This window comes from Sapajus apella, unplaced genomic scaffold, assembly GCF_009761245.1.
Source record: "Sapajus apella isolate SASKATOON/1434 unplaced genomic scaffold, GSC_monkey_1.0 scaffold1, whole genome shotgun sequence".
Taxonomy (NCBI): domain Eukaryota; kingdom Metazoa; phylum Chordata; class Mammalia; order Primates; family Cebidae; genus Sapajus; species Sapajus apella.
This window is the reverse complement of record NW_022436941.1, coordinates 52,917,448-52,940,086: the sequence shown is the minus strand read 5'-3', so window position 1 is coordinate 52,940,086 and position 22,639 is coordinate 52,917,448. Positions and strand designations below refer to the sequence as shown.

The 22,639-nt window shown below is 37.9% G+C and overlaps 1 protein-coding gene and 1 long non-coding RNA gene across 3 annotated transcripts in view; one reads left to right on the top strand and one right to left on the bottom strand.

The window, feature by feature from the left end:
- Positions 1-22,639, top strand: part of RASA1 (RAS p21 protein activator 1) — a 114,510-nt gene that overhangs the window by 26,186 nt on the left and 65,685 nt on the right. The gene's annotated exons all lie outside the window — the stretch shown is intronic.
- LOC116550602 lies at positions 3,160-15,643 on the bottom strand. The gene is made up of 3 exons (XR_004268507.1): positions 13,196-15,643; positions 4,378-4,384; positions 3,160-3,176 (listed from the first exon to the last, which is right to left on the bottom strand). It is a non-coding gene; the product is annotated as an uncharacterized LOC116550602 (long non-coding RNA).

Below are 22,639 nucleotides of genomic sequence, written 5' to 3'. Positions count from 1 at the left end.
CAGGTTATCACAGTTGTAGCCTCTACAAGTATTTGGCAGTATTTGGGGGTTAAGGGAGATTAAGTCTAAGATAATATAACAGATGATGGAGATGGTAACAGCTAGACAGTGCATTGTTTTCAGGTGTTTAATGTAGATACAATTTTTATATATATGTACAATTATATATAATATGCACATGAATATTTTAAAGCGTGCTCCCTTTAGTGTTGAAAGTTTTAGTATAGTTTTTCTGTATTTAGAATTACTTTTTTTTCCTTGAGTATACTTTTTATTGAAGTATAACACAATAAAGCTTAGTATCTTGAGTGCTCAGCACACTGAATTTTAACAAGTGGATGTACCTGTGTAATCCGTACTTAAAGAACCCCAGAATATAATCAGCATCTTAGATGTCTTTTTGTGCCTGCTTTCTGCCTAATATGCACACAACCTCTTCCCAAAAAAACAAAATTTTAACTTCTTATATCCTAGATTATTAATGACTTTTTGAATTTTATATGATATGATTGAGTTATATACAGGTTGCATTTTCCCTAATGCTTAGGAGCAGAAATGTTTCAGAGTTTGTATTTTTTTTGGACTTTATTTCCATTATACCAGTTGAGCATCCCTAATCTGAAATCCAAATACTCCAGTGAGCATTTCCTTTGGGCGTCATTGTGGTTCTAACAATTTCAGATTTTGGAGCATTTTGGATTTCAAATTTTCAGATGAGGGATACTCAACTTTAATATCTATTCTTTTTTTTTTTTTTTTTTTTTTGAAGAAAGAGTTTTGCCCTTGTTGCCCAGACTGGAGTGCAATGGCACAATCTCAGCTCACCGCAACCTCTGCCTCCTGGGTTCAAGTGATTGTCCTGCCTCAGCCTCTTGAATAGCTGGGATTACAGGCATGTACCACTACGCTCCGCTAATTCTGTATTTTCAGTAGAGACAGGGTTTCACCATGTTGGTCAGGCTGGTCTTGAACTCCTGACCTCAGGTGATCTGCCTGCCTCAGCCTCCTGATTACAAGCATGAGCCACTGCACCCAGCAAATATCTATTCTTTTGTGTGTTACTTTATTAACTTTGTTATATTTATGAGATTTATTCATTTTGTTGCATGTAGCACTATTTCACTCATCTCCATTGCTGGTGTTACATTGTGACTATATACCAGCAGTATATTATTCTGTTCTATTAGTGATGGATATGACATTTAGGTTGTGTCTAGTTTGACTATTACAAATAGCATTACTGTGAATTTTCTGATAATGACTTTTGATGAACATATATAGACATTTATGTTATACACCTACAATTAGAATTGCTGGGTCATAGGATGTTCATATAATAAGCTTAGGTCTTTGCAAAACTTAGAATAGTTTTGCAAAGCGTTTGTACCCATTTAAATTCTGAGTAGCAATGTGTGAGAATTCTAGTTGCTCTACATTCTTGTGAACACTTAGTATTGTTTACTCTTTTCATTGTAGTGATTTCGGTGGGTTGGTAGTGTAATGGCTCATGTGGTTTTAGTTTTTATTTTCTTGATGTGTTAACTAATGGAAATGTGTATCTTTTCACATGTTTATTGGTCATTTCTGTAACCTCTGTTCAAGTGGCTGTTCAGGCCTTTTGTCCAGTTTTCTATTGGTTTGTCTTTTTTTTTTTTTTTTTTTTTGTATTTCTGGTTATTCTGCGTCTTGGCTGTGAGTCCTTTGATCAGTATATATATCTTAGAGAAATCTTCAATTTTGTACTTTTTTTTTTTTTTGACCAGAAATTAATTTTGTCAGTTTTTCTCTTTGTGGTTGAAGTGTAACACACATAAAGCATGGCGTTCTAAGTGTTCAGCACAATGAATTTTAACAAGTGCATGTACCTATGTAATCCATACATAAAGAACCGTAGAATGTTACCATCATCCTAGATGTCTTTTTGTGCCTGCTTTCTGCCTAATACACAACTACCTCTTACCGAATAAACAGATTTCTAACTTCTTACATCCCAGATTATTGCTGATTTTTTCAGTTTTATGTGATAAACTTGAATCATACACAGGTTGAGGTTTTTTGAGTCATGTTTGAGAAATCTTTGCCTGCTCCAAGGAGATGAATATATTTGCCTGCGGTTTTTTTCTAGAAGCTTTATTATTTTATCTTTTTCTTTTAGATGTAATATACATGTGGAATTGATTTTTGTGAATGGAGCAAGGAAGAGGTCAAGATTCATTTTAAAAACATGTGGGTATCTAGTTGACCCATTTCCATCAAGTGAAAAGCTCACACTTTTTAAAAAGGCTTACCATGGTCATGAATCAATGGCAATAGATGTGTGTTTGTTACATCTCACTCTGTCCCATTGGTCTATTTGTCTATCCTTGCATTAATTCTTAATGTATAATAGCATGACTGATTGTCCTTCAGTAAGACCTGTCTCTTTTTCACTACTGAAATTGATATTTTGTGACCTTTTTCATTTGTTCAGCCTTCCTCTAGTCTACCAATTTTGTTAATCTTCCCAAGACCCAATTTTTCATTTGTTGAAGTCTTATGTTGTACCTTTGCTTTTGATTTCATTAATTCTGTCCTATTTTCTTTCTGCCTTTTCAGGTTTACCCTTTTGTCTTTTCTAATTTCTTGAGTAGATACTTAAATAATTCTTCTCAGTCTTCTTTTTAATATAATCATTTAAGGTTACAGATTTCCTTCTAAGCATAACTTCAGCTACATGTCGCAATTTATTATATGACTTATATGCATTTGATTTCTTCACAAGCATATTGTGAAGACATATTTCCAAATAGATGACAATTTTACAATATTTTAGGGGTTAGTAATTTCTTTTTTTTTTTTTTTTTGAGATGGAGTCTCACTCTGTCACCAGACTGGAGTGCAGTGGTGTGATCTTGGCTCACTGCAACCTCCGCCTCTTGGGTTCAAGCAATTCTCCTGCCTCAGCCTCCTGTGTAGCTGGGACTATGGGTGCCCCCCATGACGCCCAGCTAATTTTTTATTTTTTGTAGTGACAGGAGTTTCACCGTGTTGGCCAGGCTGGTCTCGAACCCCTGGCCTTATGTTCTGCCTTCCTCGGACTCCCAAAGTGTTGGGATTACAGGCGTGAGCCACTGCGTCTGGCCACGTAATTTCTTGATTAGTTCTCTTGAGAGAACATACTCTGAATGATTTCTGTCCTTTGAAATGAGGCTTGCTTTTTGATTCAGCATATGGTTTTGGATGAATGTTCTATGTTCACTTGAAAGGAATACATGCATACACATACACTTTTATTAGATGTAGTTTTCTTCATAGGTCAGTTATATTTATGAATCTTGGTTATATCTTTTATATGTTCACTGATTTTTATCTACTTTTAAAATAAACTATTGAAAGAAATAATGTAGTTTCCCATCCTCCTAGTGTGGATTTATCTATTTTAGGGGATTTATCTGTGTAGAACTATGTATAGTTTTAATTTTGCTTTATATTTTTCTAATGAATTGGTTCTTGTACTATTATGAAATGTCTCTTATCTTTGTTACTTCTTGTCTTTATTTTTTTTCTTTTTGAGATGAAGTTTTGCTCTTGTCACCCAGGCTACACTGCAGTGGCACAGTCTTGGCTCACTGCAAACTTCATCTTCTAGGTTCGAGTGATTCTCTTGTCTCAGCCTCCTGAGTAGCCAGGATTTCAGGTACCCACCACCACACCCAGCTAACTTTCGTATTTTTAGTAGAGTCAGGGTTTCACCATGTTGACCATGGCTGATGTCGAACTCCTTACCTCAGGTGGTCCATCCGGCTCGGCCTCCCAAACTGCTGGGATTAGAGGCGTGAGCCACCATGCCCGGCTGATATTTCTTGTCTTAAAATCTAGTTTATCTCACATCAGTTTTCTTTTGATTAGTGCTATTATGGTAAAACTTTTTGTGTTCGTTTACTTTCAACCTTTCTTTGTTCTTATGTTAAAAATATAAGTGGGTTTTATTGTTTTATATAGCCTGACATCTTAGGCTTTTAGTGGTTGTCCTAAAGATCACAATATGTATCATTGGCTTATTACAGTCTGCTGAAAATATTTACGTTTACTGCTTCCCTGACAATGCTAGGAACTTACAGCATCTGAACTTCACTTATCTTTCTGGTTTTTACATTATTGCTTTGCATGTTTATTATACACTTTTTCTTTTTTTTATTTGACATGAAGTTTTGCTCTGTTGCCCAGGCTGGAGTGCAGTGGCACGATCTCAGCTCACTGCAACCTCTGCCTTATGGGTTCATGCAGTTCTTCTGCCGCAGCCTTCCAAGTGGCTGGGATTGTGTCACCACACCCAGCTAATTTTTGTATTTTTAGTAGAGGTGGGGTTTCACCATGTTGGGGAGGCTGGTCTTAAACTCCTGACCTCAAGTGGCCTACCAAAATGCTGGGATTACAGGCAGGAACTGTGGCCAGCCTATTGTATTATGTTTTAATACTCAGATATTATTGCTTGTCAGTGTTTGTTTACCCATATATTTACTCTTTATGATGCTCTTTATGCTGCATTTCCATTCTTTTCTGTAGGATAGAAACTTTTTAATCTCTTTTTTTTTTGGCCTACAGAACTTCTTTTAGTACTTTTTTTTTTTTTTTTTGGTAAATGTCAGTTGTCAAATACACTTTATCTGAAAATGTACTTGTTTTTGTTTTTGAAGAATATCGTCTCTGTGCATTAGATTCTAGATTCACAGTTATTTTCTTTCAGAAATTTGAAGATACTCCATTCTCTCTGCTTTCCAGTATTTTTGTTGCAAAGTTAGCAAAAAATGCTATTGCTGTTTCTTTAAATACAATGTCTTCTGATTTGACTGCTTTTAAGATTTAGTCTTGCCAAAGAACAAAACTGTGGGCATCATGTTACCCAACTTCAAAGTATATCACAGGATACCTGTAATCAAAATAGCATGGTACTGGTACAAGAACAGACACATAGACCAATGGAACAGGTTAGAGAACCTAGAAATAAGATTACACACCTACAACTATCTGATTTTTGACAAACTTGACAGAAGCAACAGGGAAAGCAGCATTCAATAAATGGTGTTGAGAACTGGCTACCCATATGCAGAAGATTGAAAGTGGATCCTTTCCTTACACCATATACAAAAATTAACTCAAATTTACAAGGAAAATAATCCATTAAAGTGTGGGCAAAGGACATAAAGAGACATGTTTCAAAAGAAGACATACATGTGGGCAACAATCAGATGAAACAAAGCTCAAAACCACTGATCATTAGAGAAATGCAAATCAAAGCCACAATCAGATACCATCTCACACCAGTCAGCATGGCTGTTATTAAAAGTTCAGAAAATCACAGATGCTGGTGAGGTTGTGGAGAAAATGAAATGCTTATACACTCTTGGTGGGAGTGTAAATTAGCTCAATGGTTGTGGAAAACTGTGTAGCCATTCCTCAAAGGCCTTAAAGACAGAAATACCATTCAACCCAATAATCCCATTACTGGGTATATAACCAAAGGAATATAAATCACTCTATTATAAAGACATGTATGTTCATTGCAGCACTATTTATGATAGCAAAGACATGGAATCAGCCTAAATGCCCATCAGTAATAGAATGGTTAAAGAAAATGTGGTACATATACCATGGAATACTATGCAGCCATTACAGAGAACAAGATTATGCCCTTTTGCATGGTCATTCATGGAGCTGGAAGCCATTATCCTCAGCAAACTACAGTAACGGAAAATCAAATACTGCATGTTCTCACTTATAAGTGGGAGCTGAATGATGAGAACACATGGACACATAGAGGGGAATAACACTAGGGCCTAATTGAGGGTGGAGGGTGGGAGGAAGGAGAGGATCAGGAAAAATAACAAATGGGTACTAGGCTTAATATCTGGGTGTTGAAATAATCTGTATGACAGACTCCCATGACACACATTTACCTATGTAACAATCCTGCACATGCACCCCTAAACTTAGAATAAAAGTTGAAAAAAGAATTTAGTCTTGCCTTTAATTTTTAGCATCTTTACTACAATATGCCTATATGTGGCCTTAAAAAAAAAATTCTTGCTGGAGATTAGAAATCCTTGAATCTTTGCCCTTAATATTTTTCATTGAGTTTGGAAAATTCTTGACCATTTTTCTTCATATTTTGCTTTTGTTCTATTCTCCATTCCTTCTTTCTGCTACTGTACATGTATATTTACCCTCCCACCACCTCCCCTTTTTTTGAGACAGGGTCTCACTCTGTCACTCAGGCTGGAGTGCAATTGGTATGATCATAACTTACTGCATCCTTGAATTCCTAGGCTCAAGCAGTCTTCTTGACTCAGTCTCCTGAGTAGCTGGGGACTATAGGTGTGCACCACTGTGCACAGCTTATTTGTTTTAGAAAACCTTTTTCGTAGAGATGACAGCCTTGCTTTGTTGCCCAGGCTGGTCTTGAACTCTGGTTTCAAGTATCCTCCCTTGGCAGCCTCCCGAAGTGTTCAGATAACAGGTGTGAGTCACCTTGCTCAGCCAGTTAGCCACTTTTAAAAAACAATGTCCCATTCATCTTTGTTTTTTGGGGGTAATACGTTGTGCATATTAATGAAAACGTTTTCTTTTTTTTAATTTTATTTTTTATATTATACTGTAAGCTCTGGGGTACATGTACAGATTATGCAGGACTGTTAACATAAGTGTACACATACCATGGAGGTTTGCTGCATCCATCCCCTTGTCATCTATATTAGGTATTTCTTCTAAAGTTATCCCTCCCCAATCCTCCGACCAGCTGCTATCCCTCCCGTACCCCCCCACCCCTGCTATCCCTCCTCAACCCCCCACCCCCCGCTATCCCTCCCGTACCCCCCCACCCCTGCTATCCCTCCTCTACCCCCCACCCCCCGCTATCCCTCCCCTAGCCATCCCAACCCCCAACAGGCCCAGTGTGTGATGTTCCCCTCCTTGTGTCCATGTGCTCTCATTGTTCAACACCCACTTATGAGTGAGAACATGTGGTATTTGGTTCTCTGTTCTTGTATCAGTTTACTGAGAATGATGGTTTCCAGTTTCATCCATGTCCCTGCAAAGGACGTGAACTCATCCTTTTTATTGCTGCATAGTATTCCATGGTGTATATGTGCCACATTTTCTTTATCCAGTCTATCATTGATGGGCATTTGGGTTAATTCCAAGTCTTTGCTATTGTAAACAATGCCGCAGTGAACACATGTGTGCATCTGTCTTATAATAGAATGATTCGTAATCCTTTGAGTATATACCCAGTAATGGGATTGCTGGGTCCATTCATCTTCTGTATTCTTTTCTGTACTTTCTTTATTTCTGCGTTACCGTTTGACAGATACCACTTTTCTGTATTCTGAAAAAGATACCTTGTTTTCTTTTTATGCTCTAGTGAGTGTATTTTCTATGAAACTTTTCAAATTATTAGCTTCTTAAAAATACGCCCAATCTGCTGTTAATATTATGTTTAGCTGTTAATTTTATAAATTTGATTACTTTTTAAATATTCAAATTTCATGGTTAAATTCCATCTTTATTTTTATTTTGTCTTTTCCTATGTTTTCTTGAATAACTGTTACAGCCTTCTGTTTGTAATTTTAAATTGTATTCCCCTGTGGCTCCAAAATGGATAATTTGTGACTTTTTCTTCTTTGATCAGTCTTAACAGAATGTTAACTCTTTCTCTCCAAGAACCAACTTTTGATCTTTTTTTCTGACGTTTTATATTATATATCTTTGTTTCCTATATTTACTTTTACTTCTGTGTATATTGATTTATTTAATGGATGAAATTTCCAGAATCTGTCTTACTTTGTTTGTTTTCTTGTATACTATCTCTTGGCATGTGTTACATTTTAGTTAAACGTCAGACATTGCGTTTGACAATTTTGTATTATAGGTTATCCGAATGATCATTTGCTATAGAGGATGGCTTAGCGTCTCTTCTGTTAAGCAGATAGAGTGCGGTTAGATCACCTTAATCACAAAACTTTTGCATGCTTCAGATTCGTGTACATATACTTTATGATGTCTGCACAATGATGAAATTGCCTAAAGACACATTTCTTAGAATGTATCCCTGTCTTTAAGCAATGCATAGATTGTTAAGTTTTCTAATAGGCAATGTATATTTTCATACAGGGAAAAAATACAACATATAAATAAAGGTACTCTTTAATTAAAAAGATCTTTTTCTGCCACTGACTCTGTTTTCCAGTTAGACTTTTTAGGGTCAGTTGTTTACTACTTCTGTGTATATTGATTTATTTAATAGATGAAATTTCTAGAACCTGTCTTATCCCAGGCACTATTTTATTTTAGGTGCTTAAGATAAATGAATAAACAGATTAAGATAACTGTTGCTCTGTAGGTTATATTTTGCTTGGAGGAGACATGTAATAAATATAAGTACGTAAATAAATAGTATAGAAGACAGTAAATGCTACTGCAAAAAGGAAAAAGTAATCAGGTAGGATAATAGGGCACTGGCAATACCAGAGAAGAAGTTGCCATTTTAAATAGGGTGGTCAAGATTAGGACTCACTGAGTGAGATTTTTATGCAAAGATTTGAAGATAAGTGTGTAGTAATACACACGGTGTATTTGTGAATATTTAAACTGCTTTACTCTTTTAAGTAGCCACAGTTTTCTGTTGGATGTACATAATTTATTTACTCTTATTTCTAGTGATTAGGTGAGTTTACCTAATCTTATGATACTGAAAACAGCCACAATGACGATCCTTTCTTGTGTTATGTGAACACATACACATCTTGTATTTTGCCTGTTTTCACCCATGGTTTGTGCTGTCATATCTCAGTCTTTGTATATTTCTTTGACTTTGGTTTTTGTTTTGGCTTTTAAGCAAAGATTATAATATATATCAGTATTTTATACATACACCTATAGTTTTTATACTATTTTAAAAAAATAGTACTTTAACTTGTTTGACATTTAATTTGGCATGGTTTGGGATTCTAAGTTGATTACTTTCCAAGCATCGAACTGAATGTTGCAGCAATATTTGTTGAATATTTTTTGTGATATGCCTTATATTATACATTAAATTTTTATATGTGATAAGATGCTTTTCTAAGTTTTATGTGTATGTGCTAGTTGAAAGCTTCTACTTGTTGGGTGACTTGAAGGCAGGGCTTTACCGGGAAAAAGAGGAAGGAGAGGTAATGTTTTAACTACAGGAAAGACTTCTGTTATTGGCTGGTGCTTGACTTCTGTCAAGCAGCTTGTTGCTTTTGAAGGTAATTTAGGTAATAATTGACTGCTTTGAGGTTCATTTCTTTTTTTCTTTTCTTTCTTTTTTTTTTTAAATATGGAGTTTCCCTCTTGTTGCCCAGGCTGGAGTGCAGTGGTGCAATAGTGGCTTCCCTCCACCTCCTGGGTTCAAGCAGATATTCTGCCTCAGCCTCCTGAGTAGCTGGGATTACAGGCATATGCCACCATGCCCGGCTAATTTTGTATTTTCAGTGGAGATGGGGTTTGACCACGTTGGTCAGGCTGGTCTCGAACTGACGACCTCAGGTGATCTGCCCTCCTTGGCCTCCCAAAGTGCTGGGATTACAGGCATGAGCCACTGTGCCTGGCCTTTGAGGTTAATTTCTTTGTGAATAACTTTAAGTTATATGTAAGATATGCCTAAATAATTTACTAAATTGTGTTAAAGATGAGGATCATAGCAAACTATCAAGAAGAAAATAAGGAATATTAAAGAAGAATTCCTTAAATGCATGATTCATCTAAAGAAAAATTACTAATCAAGAGAGACTGGAATTTATCATCAAAATATTTGTAACCGAAGGAAAGATGCAAAGCTAGAAAGTTAAATTTGAAATATATCAATAGAATATAGAGTTGTATTAATACATTATTTAGAAATAACTTATTTCCAGAGTTTTTTTTTAATGACAGAATTGATCTTATTTACAAACAGTGGCCACCAAAAATTTACAACTAATGGAGGCTAAGTAGGCTTTGAATAAAGAAGTAGGAAGGAATTAAAATGTTGGTTACAATATTGGTGATGATCTTGTCTTTCATGTAGGCACTGACAGACTTAGTTAAGATTGTTCAAGAAAGTGGTTGGAATGGCTTTCCTGCTATTGATAGTTTCTTCTTAGCCTTCAGTAGAGTTCCAGACCATGGGTTTTCCTGATGCCCTTTCAAGAGGTCTGTAAAGTCAAATAATTTTCATAATATTAATGCATTATTTACCATTTTCACTTTTTTGACACTTGCACTATGGTGTAAAGCAAAAACTTCTGATGCCTTAGTATAAATTAATGTAGTAATTGCATTAATGTACCAAATAATTATCAAGTAATTTATGCATCAAACTATACTAGTAATTACTGTATTCTTTGCTGCCACATAGCTGCAGGAAAAAAACCAGTTCCAGTTAAGAATGTCTTTGATAGAACAGTAAAAATTAATTTATTAAGCTGCAATCATTGAGTATATCTCCTTTTAGCATTCTGAGAGTTGAAAGAACACATCATGCTATATCCTGAAGTGCAGTATCCTTAGAAAAAGTAGTTATGCAATTACTGAGTTGATAGCTGAACTAGCCACTTCTTTTATGGCACATTAGTTTTACTTTGAAAAAAAACTGACAAACTATGGTTATTTAGACTTCAGTACATGGCAGACATTTTCTTGAAAAAGAACTAAGTGAGCCTGTCACTTCAAGGAAACAAAAACTGGCAGTATTTGGTGCTTTCAGGCAATATTTAAATTTTCAAGCAAAAATTAGAATTTTGGAGTCCTTGTATTTGCAACTGTGACTTTGAGGGCTTCTCAAATACTTAATGAATTTTCGGATGAGACTGATGGTTGTCAGAAGTCTCTGAGACCACTCTCAGGTTCAGTGATTTGCTAGAAGGACTAACAGAACATGGCAAAACTGTTATACTCACAGTGATAGTTTATTATAGCAAAAGGTTGCAGTTTAAATTCAGCAATCAAAAGAGGTGCATAGGGCAGAGTCCAGCAGAGACTAGATGCAAGCTTCCAGTTGCTCTCTCCCAGGGGAGTCATAGGGACAGTGCTTAATCTTCCCAGCAACAGTATGTGACAACACATGTCAAATTTTACCAACCAGGAGAACTCACTAGAGTCTTGGTGTCCAGGGATTTTAAGGCCTAAGGTGCCCACATTGCTGACTTTAGTAACTCCATCTGTTTTGACTCCAGAGGTCAGACTGATATTACATGGACCAAGGCCCCTACCATAAATTACATTGTTAGTATAATCTGAATGGTGTGGCTCCAGGTTTTCAGTAAACAAAGGATATTTTTATTAAGCAGGATATTTCAGTGACTTAGAGGTTAACTCCCAGGAGGTGGGCAAGGGCCAACCCTTTTCTTTGGAATATCGAGGGTGTGAACAACCTAGCCCTCCTGAGTTATTAATCCTTTACTGCATACTGGTGATATATAAGGAAGGAATGTACTGTTTTGATATTGTAATGAAATGTGTTAATATCTGGAAGATCTGCATAGCTCAGTGAAGTAATATATTTTTCAGATGACCACTGCATGATGCAACTCTTGATAAGCATCAGTAAATGATAGACCAGTGGATTTTAATGGAATAGAGTACAGATGTTTATAGATGTGGTGAGATTATACATCTCATCTAACTTACAAGTAACTGTATTAAGTAATATTCTTCATATACTACGAACCAAAGCAATATAGAGCAACATATTGAATACAGAAACAGATAAGAAAAATCTAACTGTCTTCTATTAAGTTAGATACTACAAATTTGTACAAAAATGTAAGTTGGTGCTACTCTTCTCATACATTTTTTTGGAGAATATATTTTACATGAAAAATATGTTATCTGCATTAACAGTTACTCCATTATGTGTTATTTTTTAAATTAATTTGTAAACATTTAAAATTTTCTCAGTTATAATTTCTAAAACAGTAAATACTGACAGCTATAACCTATAAGAACAGAAGTTCTTTAGGGGCCAGTAATTTTTTAAACCTGTAATGGGGCCTAGAGACCTTTTCACTGGGTCTCCTGTGTCTGGTCTAGAGGTTATCAAAGGATGCGATGAACAACTAAACTAAGGGAAATATAGCTTGCAACTGGAATCTCAGGGGTATCTGGAACCAGGGATTTGAATGCTACCATGAATCTTCATTTCCATCTCTTCATCCGTTTGTCTCTTTCAGCCTCATTCTTTCTTATTAAACACAGGCTCTTCACAATATTGGAAAATCTAGCAAACAAATAAACAAGAACTCTTTCTTTGACCTTGCATCATAAATCTTTTGTTATCAGAGAAAAAAGATTTGTTAGTGTGAGCGTGAAAAAAAATATTTGAAAAGCTTGGTTCAGGGTGCTTATCATGGAATGATCAACTATGAGTAGGCCAGATTATTTTGAAGGAAAATGATAGTTTCCTTGTTGGAATTGAGGGAGAAGGAGTTCCCACAGAGAGGCTCTAAGTGTTTTCTGTGAATGGGTGCGTGCTGAACAGGCATTTTACAAATCATCTTTGAGTGTCAACAAGTTGTGTAGACGGCAGATACTATGGGAGTTCAGATTAGAGAAAGTTAGGGTGTTTAAGTGGGGAAACTCACATTTCTATCTCAGTTTTAGATGTGATCAAATGACATTTTATACTGGGTGATTTTAGGTTTAAAACATCACTTTGGGCACAGGTGGTCTTTAGCTGATATCTTTCAGGTGGTTGAATTTTGGCTCTCCCTGGAGGCACAGGTATTTCTTGAAGAGAAGAGTGATAGATAAACTACCACCGTGGGGGAGGACAGTGCAGCTGAGAAATAGCTTGAATGGGAGAGTGAAAGTCATTCTCCAGTTTGGCTAGATAAGTAGACTCCAGTAAGGGATTATGACTTTAGAATTTCCGCGTAGGCAGGGCTTTTGACAGATTTGTTTTCCTCATCTCCCACCTGCCATTGCCTACTGTGTTCAAGGCATTATGCCATGTGCTAGACTAGAGAATTGTGACGATGACTTAAATGTCCCCAGTATCCACAGGCACTTTTAAATTTAGTGGAGAAAACATATGAAAATGAATGCCTGTATTACAGATAAGATAAAATGCCAAAAAAATAGTGTAACAAATCAGCCGACAGCATGATAGAAGATTAATTATGACCAGGGGATCAAGGAGATGGCACCTAAGCTAGACACTGAAGAATGAGACAGATTTCTGTAGGTAAAGGGGCAGTAAGAACATTTCAAATTAAAGGAATAGTACGATCGAAGGTATAAGGGTCTGAAAGTGCATGTTTGATTTGTTTAAGAAATGGCAGGTAGTCCAGTGGAGACTGGCCAAGTCATAAAGATTACTGAATGCTGTGCCAGTAGTTTAGATTTAATTCTATAATTAATGGGACCTTTTCAGCTTTGATTTGTGTTTCGGGCATAGTTGTTTCTGGAGATGATAATATAGTACATCTATAACATGTAATATTATAGATATACAATAAGAAGACCAGTAAAATTGAAAGATCTGTTACAGGAATAGAGAACATAATGAGCAGGAAAGGAAATGACAGGATGGAAGAAGAGAGCAGTAAGAGGGTGTAATTGTTGAGGCTTTTTGACTGATTGGATATGAGGGAAACAGGGTAGAGAAACAGGTCAGAGATACTCATGAGAAGTTTTTATTAGTTTGAATTGTATTTAATTTTTTGGTCTTTAAAAAAAACCAGCAATAGATGGTTCAGCTCATAGCTTGAGTATCTGGATTGATGTTAATGATAAGTAAAGATGAGAGACAGGAGAGGGAGAAGAGGTTAAAGAGAGAGGCTGTAGGAGGAATGATGATGGTTGTTTTTAAAAAGAAGTGTTTAGTTTTAGTTGTGATATCCAGATTGAAAGATCCAGTAGATGGTGGAAATGCAATTCTGTCTTTAAGGGTAATGGGAGAGTTAGGAATTATTTACATTGTTAAATACTCTTTATTGTGACACTGGATGAGTATGACAGATATGGGAGCTAGATTATATAAGTGACACTCCCATCTTTAAGTTTGTTTCAGAGATCCTAAATAAAACCTTTTTGAATATTACATCCTTTTGAGGGCATTATATTTGGGAGCTAGGCAGAATGTGGTTTCCAAATTATGTAAAGCATAAAGAGCTTTATATTAAAGTGGATATATTATTCTGATTGTCATATTCACTGTATTCATAAAGAAGTACAGAATTACATCACAGCTTCTATTAATGGCTAGCAGGCAAAAACTTGTATCTTAGTCCATTATCGGTTACTGCAGCAGAATATCTGAAACTGGTAATGTATTTTTAAAAACTATTTCTTACAGTTTTGGATGCTGGGAAGTCCAAGACTGGGGGGTTGGCATCTAGTGGGGGCCTTCTAGCTAGCTACATCATAACATAGTGGAGGGAGTCACATGGTGAGAGGGCGGGAGGGTGCCACCTCAGGTTTCTCCTTCCCTACTTACAAAACCCACCAATCCCATCATGGCCCACTCCCAACCCATGACCTTATTTAATTCTGATTACCTCACAAAGACCCTGCCACCAAATACCATCATTGTATGAATTTGGGGATTAAGTTTCTAACACAGGAAATTTGGGGGCACATTCAAATCATATCAACTTCCTTTTTAAAAAATTTTGTGTTTTTAAAGAAGTGTGCTATCTTTTGGGTTTTTTAGAGAACCTCTCAACCTAGAGTAAATACAGAATACTATTTAATAATTTAATGTTAGAATGTTTAATATGGGAAAGAGTTGAACAACTGCTGTCAAGATTATTTTATGTACTATTAGATAAGTAGCATCTTGAGAATAATAGTCTGCTTCCATTATTTTTGCATGTTAGTGATCAAGCAAATTAAACACTTCCTAGGAATTATGGTTGTCTTACCTCAAAAACAACATTGATATAAAGTACACTGCGGGTAAAAAACGTCTAATTTTAAAAAATGCATATATAGGCTGATCCTTTTTTTAAAATTATTGAAAGTCGTTTGGAATTGCAATAAAATTTTTTCTATGGTTTCTTCAATAATTTGTAATTAAGTTTATCTGTAATTTCGTCAAAATTTTAATAAAGTTTATTTGTAATTTCATCGAAAGTTTAAAAAATTTTAAGATTTCATCAAAATCTTAAAAATATCAGTGTATAATGTATTGGTATATGGATCCATATACCAATACATTATACACTGATATTTTTTTAAATTTTGATGAAATTAAAAAATTTTTTAAATAGTGTTAATATCTGTATACCAAGTAGTACATTATAAACTGATATTTTTGAATAATTTTCAGAACTGTTAATATTTAACTTTTTTTTGCTGGAATGCCCTGAGACCAGATCTGTTTGTTTGAAAAGACAAATTGCTAGTATAAATTTAAAGCAAATATGATGAATGATTAATTTGTGCCTTGGCTTCTGTTATCTGTAACAGATGTGCCCTCTAAGATGTTCTGGCTGTGGTACCTGGAAGATAATTCCTTCTTTGCATGGTTACTATAGTTATCTTATTAAGGGCCAGTTGGTTTTAGAATGTACTTTAAGAAATGTGAAAAGGCTGGGTGCAGTGGCTCACGCCTGTAATCCCAGCACTTTGGGAGGCCAAGGCAGGCGGATCATGAGGTTAAGATATCGAGACCAGTCTGGCCAACATGGTGAAACCCCATCTCTACTAAAAGTACAAAAATTAGCTGGTGTGGTGGCGTGCACCTGTAGTCCCAGCTACTCAGGAGGCTAAGGCAGGAGAATCGCTTGAACCTGGGAGGTGGAGGTTGCAGTGAGCCTAGATGGTGCCACTGCACTCTAGCCAGCAACAGAGTGAGACTTCAACTCAAAAAACAAAAAGACAAATGTGAAAAATAGCTTTGGAAAAAAAAAATTAGCTTTTTAGAAGACAGTAATAGATATCTTATTCCGATTCTCAGGTAATCAGTGGATAAACAGTTAAATTGATAATAAAAATACTTCAAAACCAAAGGCTCATTCTTCATTTTTCTCATCCCTAAATTTTCTACCTCTCTCTCTCAAATTTCATGGCGTTTTATTTTATGTGTCAGGATTGCCACTATCTAAACATCTTTCTTTGAGATTTCTAGACCTGTCCCACAGAGACTAAGAATTGAGAACATGGAGAGTGGGAGTAAGGAAGTTGCATGGTCCTTCCTGTATCTGTTTTTAATACCTTGTGCCTCAGCACCCCTGTTTTGGGGAACTTCCTACATGTAAACTGTCAAAGCCTCTCACAGTTATAGATACAAAGCTATTTTCTGGTAACCTGTGGTGTCACTGATTTCTTCTCCATGTGAGAAAAGGAGCTTTGAAATTAAAGAAGCTGAGTTTATGGGAAAAGTCACATGAGTGTGCTACTTGGATACCACTTAAAAAAAATTTTTGTTTTTGAGACAGATGCTAGTTCTGTTGCCTAGGCCAGAGTGCAGCGGCACAATCTCAGCTTACTGCAACCTCCACCTCCCAGGTTCAAGCAATTCTCATGCCTCAGACTCCCAAGTAGCTGGGATTACAGGTGTGTGCCACTACATCTGGATAATTTTTGTATTTTTAGTAGTCAGGGTTTCACCATGTTGGCCAGGCTGGTCTTGAACTCCTGGTCTCATGTGATCAGCCTGCCTTGACCTCCCAAAGTGCTGGGATTGCAGGTGTGAACCACTGTGCCTGGCAGATACCGCAGATTTGTGCTAACTTCATCTGTGCTTTTTATTACACGGTGCTCTTACTGCAGTCCTTTTGTTCATGCATCCCAGACTTTTAATATATTTCCCCTTAGCTGCCGCTTTTGGCATTTTTACCACACTGCTTAAGGCCTATCTTCTTCCTCATTAGATGGCCTTGATTACTACTTTATAGAGAGAATAAAAATTACATATTTTCAAGTTCACTCATCACTTTGCTTGTGACCTTAAGGAATTAGACTAGATATCTGAAAGCCTTTTCCATCCCAGATGTTTCATCTTAAAATAATTTTCTCTACTTTTTACTGTGAGGCAACTGTGTATTTATTCTTTTACCATTCCACAATTGTAGATATTGTGTTTTCACCTATCTTCTTCTGTCTCTTCTGTTTTTTAAGGAAAAGATGACCTTCTTCCCTAGTAAGACTGTTTTTCTCATGCTCTTTTTCCTTTTCAGACAGAGTCTTGCTCTGACACCTAGGCTGGAGTAAAGTGGCATGATCTCAGCTCACTGCGACCTCTGCCACCTGGGTTCAAGTAATTCTCATGCCTCAGCCTCCTGAGTAGCTGGGATTACAGGTGCACACCACCACACCCAGCTAATTTTTGTATATTTTGTAGAGACAGGGTTTCGCCATGTTGTCCAGGGTGGTCTTGAAGTCCTGAGCTCAGTCTGCCTGCCTCAGTCTTTCAAAGTTCTAGGATTATAGGCTTGAGCCACTGTGCCCGGCTGTTTTTCTCATTTATTTTAGAGCATTGCTTTGTCAAATATCCCCCCTTTATAATAGATAGTTGTAATGAAACAGTTTTTAAAAGGATGTTTAGAGTAATGTTACTACCATTAGATTAAGAGTAATGATATAAGGTTGAGATTCATTCCTGGGCTAATATGTTTTCTTGGCATTTTGAAGGGTGCTTTCATATATAGAAATCCAGAGAACAGTTCTGCCTGAGCTTTTTATTATAACCCCCACAAACATTTGTGGACTTCTACTGTATGCAAAGCACTGTACTAAGAATGCTATAGGGGATATAAAAATCAGCAAAATTTGGCCTGTTAGAGGAGGAGTTTATGGCCTAGAATAGGGAACATGGAAAAAAGTACAATGAGATAGAGGAAGATTGATGTCTAAATGCAGAGGAGTTTAAAGGAGGCTGTATTAGTTTGTCTTCACCCTAATCTAAATAACTACCTGCGACTGGGTAGTTTATAAAGAAATGATGTTTAGTTGATTCACTTCTGCAGGCTGTACAGGAAGCTTGGCTGGGGAGGCCTCAGGAATCTTACAGTTATGGCAGAAGGCAAAGGGGAAGCAAGCACATCTTCACATGGTGACAGGAGAGACAGCATGTGAAGGGGAATGTGCCACACATTTTTAAACCATCAGATCTCGTGAGAACTCACTATCATGAGAGCAGCAAGGGGAAATTTGCTCCCATGAACCAATCACCTCCTACAGGACCCCCTCCCCAACACAGGGAATTATACAATTCAACCTGAGATTTGGGTGGGGACACAGAGCCACACCATATCATTTGCCCCAGCCTCTCCCAAATCTCATATTATTCTCACATGTCAAGACACAGTCATTCCTTCCCAACAGTCCCCCAAAGTCTTAACTCATTCCAGCATTAACTCAAAAGTCCAGAGTCTCATCTGAGACAAGGCAAGTCCCTTCTACTTATGAGCATGTAAAATTAAAAACAAGTTAGTTTCTTCAAAGGTACAATGAAAGTATAGGCATTGGGTAAATGCTGCTGTTCCAAATGGGAGAAATAGCCAAAACAAAGGGGCTATAGGCCCCATGCAAGTCTGAAACCCAGCCAGAAAGTAATGAAATCTTAAAACTCCAAAACAATCTCCTTTGATTCCATGTCTCACATCCAGGACATGCTGATGCAAGGGGTTGCCTCCTAAGGCCTACAGCAACTCTGCCCCATGGCTCTGCAGGATACAGCCCCCACAGCTGCTTTCACAGGCTGGCATCGAGTGCCTGTGACTTTTGCAGGCACACGTGCAAGCTGTCAGTGGATCTACCCTTCTGGGGTATAGAGGATGATAGCCCTCTTCTCACAGCTCCATTAGGCAGTGCCCTTATGGGGACCCTCTATGGGGGCCCCAATCCCACATTTTTCCACTCTGCACTTCCCTAGTAGAGGTTCTATATGAGTGCTCTGCCCCCACAGCAGACTTTTGCCTAGACATCCAGGCATTTCCATATATCCTCTGAAATCAAGGTGGAGGCTCCCAAACCTCAACTTCTGCCTTCTTTGTACTCACAGACCCAACACCACGTGGAATCCACCAAGGCTTGTAGCTAGCACCCTCTGAAGCCATGTCCCGAGTTGTATATTGGCCCCTTTTAGCCACAGCCGCAGCTGGAGCTGGAGCTGGAGCGGCTGGGGGACAGGGCACCACGTCCCAAGGCTGCACTTAGTAGTGGGGCCTTGGTACTGGTCCATGAAACCATTTTTCCCTCTTAGACCTCCAGGCCTGTACTGGAGGGGCTGCCGTGAAGATCTCTGATATGACCTGGGAGACATTTTCCCCACTGTCTTGCCTATTTGCATTGGCTTCTTGTCACTTATGTAAATTTCTGCACATGGTTTGAATTTCTCCCCAGAAAATGGGTTTGTCTTTTCTATCACATGGTCAACCTGCAAAATTTCCAAATTTATATGTTCTGCTTCCCTTTTAAATATAAGTTCCAATTTCACACCATCTCTTTCTTCATGCATATGAGCATACAGTTTTAGAAAAAAACCAGGTCACATCTTGAATGCTTTGCTGCTTAGAAATTGCTTCTGCCGGATACCCTAAGTCATCTCTCTCAAGTTCAAAGTTACACACATCTCTAGGGCAGGGGCACAAAGCTGCCAGTCGCTGTTAAAGCATAGCAAGAGTGACCTTTACTCCAGTTCCCAATAAGTTCCTCATCTCCATCTGAGACCACATCAGCCTGGATTTCACTACCAATATCACTATCAGCATTTTGGTTACAACTATTCAGCAAGTCTCTAGGAAGTTCAAAACTTTCCCGCATGTTCTTATCTTCTGATGCCTCCAAACTGTTCCAGCTTCTGACTATTACCCAGTTCCAAAGTTGCTTCCACATTTTGAGGTATCTTTATACCAGTGCCACACTTCTCTGGTACTGGTTTTTTGTATTACCCTATTCTCACACTGCTACAAAGAACTATCCGATTGGGTAATTTATGAAGAAAAGAGGTTTAATTGACTCACAGTTCTTTAGGCTATACAGGAGGCATGAGTGGAGAGGCCTCAGAAAACTTACAATCATGGCAGAAGGCAACAGGGAAGCAATAACATCTTCACATGGTAACAGGAGAGAGAGTGGGAAGGGGGAAGTGCCGCACACTTTTAAGCCATCAGATCTTGTGGGAATTTACTATCACAAGAATAGCAAGGGGAAATTTGCCTCTGTGATTCAGTCGCTTCCCACCAGGTCCTCCCCCAACACTGGGAGTAACAGTTCAACATGAGATTGGGTGAGGATACAGAGCCAAACCATATCAGAGGGAGGTCATGTATTCAGTTAAAGTGGATTAAAAATGGCTTTATGCAAGTATACTTTTCCTTGGAACTCAACATATAATAGTGTTTTGAAAGGAGAAATTGAACGATGAATGTATTGTGAGAAGACATGGTGAAACAAGAGGTAGTATTTGTAGAGTTACATATAGTCTGATTTGGCTGGAAGGGAGGCTGGAGCCTCTCATCATGGCCTTTCAATGCCATGGTGAATAATTTGTGCTTTATTTGTTATTGAATTGCCATTTGCAGACTTATGAGTTATTAGGGTGAAATGATTAAGCCTGTGGTTTAGGAAGAAAGAACTGTTAGGGAGATGAATCTTTCCCTAGTTGTAGGAAGGGTTGGAGCAGTATGATATGAAGAGGGTGGTAATGAATACAGGAATGGAAAACTGGAGAATAATTTCAGTGATAATGGAGGTGTGGTGTGCAAGTTGGCAGTAGCTTTATGGCTGGGAAGATAAGAAGTGTTTAGGAAAAACTCAAATTGTTTTTCCTGTGCGTTACACACCATAATCAACAGAGAAGTCGTCTGTGTCTAAATACAGGGTATTTCTCCCTGGCAAATAAGCAATCAGTTTTACAGTGAACATCAGCTGGTTGGCCTCCAGTTCATTTCTAGCACTGTCCAGAGATAATGTCCGATCCCAACGGCTGAGTGCCCAGTTTTGGTGGCCCACTCTTGGGGACTGGGCCCTCCTTCCCACTGATTGTAAGTCTATATCTCTAGAACTTCTACCAGATGCCTTCAAGTTGGGGTTCCTACAACCCGCTCTTTGGGTTCGATTAATTTACTAGAGCTTCTCACAGAACTCAGGGAAACACATTTACTGGTTTATTATGAAAAAGATCTGTTAAAGGATACAAGTAAACAGCCAGATGGCAAGGTCTGGACGCCATAGGGCAAGGTCTGGAAGGGTCCCAAATGCAGGAGGGTCCCAAATGCTTCTGTGTCCGTGAAGCTAGGTGTGTTACTGTCTCAGCAAATGGGTGAGTTCTTGTTCACCTTTCTGTTCACCTTCACTTGTTCAGCTGTGAAGCCAGTCCTTTAGTTTTTTTACAGAATTTTTATGACATCAGCACTTTCCCCAATAGGAAGGTCCCCACAGGATATTCTCTGAAGTGAGAGCCTTAAACCCACTATTGGAAAAGTGGAGGAAAATTAGAGTCCTGCCTTGGTGCAGGTGAAAGAAGGGCAGGAGAAGGTTGTTTTCTGAGGCCTAACACACTGAACGTTATAATAAAAGACTGTAACAAGGGTGATGTGGTTTCAATGTGTGTTCCCTCCAAATCTCATATTTAATGAGAACTCCAGTGTTGGAAGTGGGGCCTGGTGGGAGGTATTTGGATCATGGAGGTGGATTCCTCATGAATGGTTTAGTGCCCTTCCTGTGGTAATGAGTTCAGGTGAGAGCTGGCTGTTTAAATATGTGGTGCCCAACCCCTACTCCATGGATTAGTACTTGTCTATGGCCTGTTAGGAACTGGGTCACACAGCAGGAGGTGAGCCGCACGCAGGCAGGCAAGTGAGCATTACTGCCTGAGCTCCACCTTCTGTTAGGAGCAGCATTAGATTCTCAAAAGAGTGCAAAACCTATTTTGAACTCCTCATGTAAGAGTAGGTTGTGCAATCCTTATGAGAATTGAATGCCTAATGATCTGAGGTGAAACAGTTTCATCCTGAAATCATCTCTGCTGATCCCTCTCTGTGGAAAAATTGTCTTCCACTAAATCAGTCCCTGGTGCCAGAGGTTGGGGACCACTCGTTTAAAGGAGCCTGGCTCCTCCTCTCTTTTCTTACTCTCTTTGGTTATGTGATGTGCTAGCTCTCCCTTTGCCTTCTGCCATGAGTAAAAGCTTCCTGAGGCCTCACTAAATGCAGATTCCAGCACCATGCTTCCTCTGTAGTCCTGCAGAATCACGAGCCAAAATAAACCACTTTTCTTTATAAATTACCCAGTTTCATGTATTCCTTTATAGCAATGCAAAGAGACTAAGACAAAGGGCTATGGGAGTTATAAGCCAGGAACTGTGGATCAAAACCTATTTTTTAAAATACAGATGCTAAACACAAACACATAAATAAAGTAACACTGCAAGAAGGAATCAAAGTTGCTTTTGAAGTTTCAGGTCTGGACACTAGGAAGGATGTTGGTGTCGTTAATAAAGAGGAGTGAGTGAGAGTTTGTGTGTGTGTGTGTGTGTGTGTGTGTAGAGGTATTTGCTAATTTTGAAAGATTTTGATATGTTCACCTTAAGATGAAGATTCTTGGGGGGGCTTTGTTAATTTAAGCCTAGAGTTTAGGAAGGAAGTTAGATTTAGAGAGGGAAATTTGGCGATCACTCTCAATAGAGGTTATAGTTTGAGCCGACTGATAA